This window comes from Aegilops tauschii, chromosome 3 (genome assembly GCF_002575655.3).
Source record: "Aegilops tauschii subsp. strangulata cultivar AL8/78 chromosome 3, Aet v6.0, whole genome shotgun sequence".
Lineage (NCBI taxonomy): Eukaryota > Viridiplantae > Streptophyta > Magnoliopsida > Poales > Poaceae > Aegilops > Aegilops tauschii.
Genome location: NC_053037.3, coordinates 570,751,951 through 570,756,750, shown reverse-complemented (window position 1 = coordinate 570,756,750; position 4,800 = coordinate 570,751,951). Strand labels below are relative to the sequence as shown.

At 43.2% G+C, this 4,800-nt stretch overlaps 1 long non-coding RNA gene across 1 annotated transcript; it reads right to left on the bottom strand.

Annotated features, from left to right (window-relative positions):
• Positions 1-1,096: 1,096 nt before the first annotated feature.
• LOC120976990 (uncharacterized) lies at positions 1,097-4,338 on the bottom strand. The gene is made up of 2 exons (XR_005773786.3): positions 2,952-4,338; positions 1,097-1,564 (listed from the first exon to the last, which is right to left on the bottom strand). It is a non-coding gene; the product is annotated as an uncharacterized lncRNA (long non-coding RNA).
• Between the last annotated feature and the right edge of the window lie 462 nt (positions 4,339-4,800).

The window sequence follows — 4,800 nt, the reverse complement described above, 5'->3', positions numbered from 1 at the left end:
GCAGCTAGACCGGGTAAGGTAGATGCAACAGTATAGTTCTGAAGAAGGATTGGTGGCAGGTGGCTGCAGCAGCCTCATACCCGACAGGCGTCCTGGTTGAGGAGTGCGCCGGACTGGTGGGTGCCCCATACCCGACAGGCGTCCTGGATGGGACCTCAGGTCTTAGATGGTAGGTTTGGCCGTGAGGTCTGTTTGGTATTAGGCCCGGACTATCGGAATCCCTTCATCAATTGGATAGGAGTAGCGACATATGTTGCCTAGACGGTGGCTTTAGTCTTACGGTTGTATTACTTTGTAAGGTCTTGTGTGAACAATTAATAAAATTGCTGCATGCATCGTCCAGATGCAGAGGCCGGGGGTCTTCCTCCTTTTCTAAAAAAAAGATCACCTTTTGTTTCTTCGAGAGGAAGAAAGAAAGCGAACGCGTAAGCTTGATGAACATGCACCGGCCAAAAGTTATTCTCTGATCTCAAAGTGAACACATAATTGCTAGTCTACATTACCGTACATATAGTATAGACCAAAAAAACACATAACTTGTTTGTGGGAGTGACTATCCATCAGACGTCTGATTTTAAATTTGGTTCAGGCCCTTTTTTTCTTCCAATCCCCTAATGACACGTGTGGTACTCAGTCCATCCTCGGCTAGAAAGGAACATTTGTTTTCGTCTCTTCCTCAGGTCATATTCTACCCCCTCCTCGCTCTTCCCCTCTTGGACCTTCTAAGTTGTGTATCAGCCCGAACAAAAAAAATACACAGACGAATAAAAACATGACCAATCCCCAGACTGCACTATCTGGACTTCTTCTCCACAGAACTGAAGTGTGACAGTGAGCAACACTGATAGCATGAACTTACTTGAAAGTCTGCTTGTTCGACAGGATAAAACTAATACAATAGAATGAATAACACTGATAAATGATCGTCGACTCAAAATAGAGAATTGAAAGGGTACTCCCAAACCATTGAAAATGTTCGGTCCAAAAATTCAAAATGAAAGACAAACTATGGCCACAACAGAAGAACTTAGAAAAAATAAATAAAAGGGAGAAACATGATTACTGGTCACTTATAATAATCAAGTGCCACACAAAAAAAGCACAAGAAGTTTTCAGACTCGATATTACATAGTTGTTCACTGTGCATACCACCAAGTAAAAAATAAAAAGAAACAAAGCATAGTTCGTCAATCTGCTGGCGCGACATGGATAATAGACAACATAACAAACTGCGGTAACTTAAATGAGCCTTATTCCTGGCAATCTCATAATTAGATCTCGTTGAAGACAACCATCATGTTCAGTTCGTCTAGTGCACTGTTCCTGATGGTGATTAGCAACGCTCTGTCAATGCTAGGTAGTTCTCCTCCAGGAATTCCTCCCAGAAATCCTTGTTGAAAAGCGATACGACCATCTGCTACTGTCTTGTATGCGGCAGTGCTTACAATCCATCCCCCAAGGCATATTCCTGCCATGCCTACCGTCGGGGTGGTCCGCAAGCTGGAGGCTACCTTAAAAGGGCATCCACATGATGACAACTTGGTAGCTAATATCACTTTCGAAACTAACCAAAAAGAATGAAGAAATAAAAATGAGCAAGTTGTGTAGATAGAATGATGAAGATGACAAAACTAAGGTCATAGACAAAACTGATGCGAAATCAAATGTTTAACAAATACAAAAGTTGCAATGAAGATGACTGAGGACAAACTAAGGTCATAGACAAATCTGATCATGCCAGTTTTTACTTGGTGAAGGGGTTGCACTAAATATTAGTTATCTAACAGCAAAAGAATGATCAATATCAAGATAATGAACATGGATGGAACTGAAGAATAATTAAATCTACAGCGGGAATGATAACTGAAGACTAAGGGATGAAAGACAGAGATAACTAAAAGGAATGAGTAAGAGTGGAAAACAAAAAATTAAGGACTAATTCTACCAATACAATGTCTCAAGACTGACGACAACTAACACAAAGAAAATCTGAATCACAAAAAATGAGACACTGATAACTGAAACACAAGACTGAGAAGTGACTGGAAAATAATAATTTGATATGAATGAAGAATGAGAAGACTAGAAAAACAAGAATAAGAGAAACACTGATATGATAACTGAAGGAACTGATACTTATGATAACTAGCCTACCTAATAATGACCGATGAAAGAAACTATGATCACTGAATGATAAAATGAATAAATAAGATAAACAATTATAAAATGAACTGAAATGATACTAAAAAAACAAAACAATGAAGGAGGTCTGGACACTTATACTAAACAATGGAGACAAGCTTAAAACTGAAGTTCTGATAACTGACCGAACACTTATACTAAATAATGAATACTAACACTGAAAATGAAATAATGAACATTGAACAATTTAACAGAAGGTCTCACACTTGTACTGAGGACTAAGGACTAAAATCACAAACCATCTTCTATTTTGTGGTACCATACAAAAAAAGAGTGGCTAAAAACATAGTTGTCATTATATTAGTCCAGGGGGAATTACTTGCCACTCCTCAACCAAGACAAAGCAAAAAACACTTGAGCCATGTAAACATGGCGATATATACTGAACCAGAACATATAGAGAGGACTCTACAAATCAATGAATCACTAGTTGCTGAACACACATGTACAATGACCGTTTTGCTGAATTAATCAAGTGCATGAACTAAATGGAGAATTAGAGAATACTAAATGCACATATTCAGGGCCAGTTAAAAATTGAACTAAATCAACCACATGAACTGATCGAGAGTAGCAGATACTGATCGAGAGTAGCAGATACTGAACGCAAAAAATTCAGGGAAATTACAAAACATAATCGAGCGGAATGAATCTGAGACCACCCTCCCCGACGCACCCGCCCAAGCTGGCACAACCTATAACCAGAGGTGGAAAGCAGGAAGTAGAAAATCACACACAACAATACCTACCGCTCGAGCGGTGCCGATGACTACCACCTCCACACACCCCACAACGGCTGCTGGCTGATGGCGAGCCCGACGGGACAGCTCCGCTGAGCTCCTCTCCATACCTGCATCTCTGCTTCCCCCCACCGTTGTAGGGAACAAACCCTCACGAATACAAGCGCTGCTTGCGAGCGCCTCGCCACGCGCCATGGACCTCCACAAGCTGCTCCTTGTTAAAGAAACTGAAACCTGAAGAACTTGGGTACAAATACTACACTGCTAAAACTTAAACCTGAATAGTTCGGGTACAAATATTGAATCCTGCACTGGGTTGCAGATACTACACTTGGTCCTTGATGCCCGTGTATAGCTAAGATGAACTTCCAACTATCAGTTCTGGAAAGAAGAGAGACTGGAGACAGCAAAACAAAAAAAAAAGACTGAAGAAACACTAGAGTGAACTGAAGATACTCATAATAATATTATATGATTGAATGAACAACTGAACAATGATGCATGCTCTCTGAACATTGACTGATGAGTCAACTCTCTGAACATTGGCTGATACTACTAATGAACATGATACAGAATTTAGGCTAGCAGAAGATGTGAAGATGATCTGAGCAATTACTAAAACTGAAATACTGAAACTGAAGAGAGAACACACAGTATTCAACTAAATGAAACATTAATGAAATGAGAACCAAAGATTTTGGAAGCTCCATTTCAGAGTGACTGAAAAATGAACAAATGGAAGCTAAAATAACTGTGTGAAGAATGATATATAACTAAAATCTCAGGACTGAATGACTAAAGAATGATGTAAGCTTGAAGAATGAGAAACATAAGAGCTGAGAGCACTTCGCATATACAAAACTGATGAATTATTGTGATAAATGAGTGAATCAACTACAGACTGAAATTTCAGGAGCGTTCCTGATGAACTAAGCCATCACAAATATTCCTGGCCAAAAGAACAACTAACTGAGCGACACCTGCGACGAGCTCTATGACCGGCGACCATGACGATGAACTGAATCGAACGCGGGGAGAGGCATATCACATCGAGCAACACAGGGACAAATTGGGAAGAGCGATAACAGCAGGGAAACCGGGGGAAAAGTACCTTGCCCCCCACCGCCTCCGGCGACTACTACCTCCCCCATCGACGGGCGCTGGTGGCGAGCACGACGGGAGAGCTACTATCCGCCGAGCTCCTCTCCAGACCAACATCTCCCGTACTTGTGGCCGTCCCTGTGAAGTACACCTCCCGCATTCAAGCGCTCCTTGCTGGGGACCCGCCGCGCCCCAGCTCCGACTGGCCGACCTGCCGCTAATCACCGGCGAGGAGCCCCACCTTCCCTCCGCCGTCTCCGCCCCTCCTCCAATCCCCTCCTCAGACAAGACAAAAGCGGCCGCCCCCCAACGACTAAACAGAAAACTGCGACAGGACGACCCGGTACGCGGAGGCTGAGGACAAACCAACGGGCGGAGATTCGTGTGGATCCGACGGACAGAAAAACGGCCTGAGCCGAATTTGAAAAAAGACGTCTGAAAAATAGTAAAACTGTTTGTTTTTCTTTCCTTACAAGGAATCTCGTGTAGGGTTTGGAACTTGCAAACGAGCCCAGCTCAAGTCCGTTTCTATTTTCACCTTGAAAGATCTGCCGTCCATGTTATAAAGCTACACCCCTCCTCTCGATCGGCCGCCACCAGCACACCTCCAGGAGGAGCTCCCAGCCGGCGATCATGGCTGAGGAGGCAGCAGCCGGAGGAGCGATGCCTTTCCTCCCAGATGAGATCATCATCTGGGAGATCCTCGTCCACCTGGACCAGAAAACTCTCTTCCGCTGCCGCGCCGTCCGCCGGACCT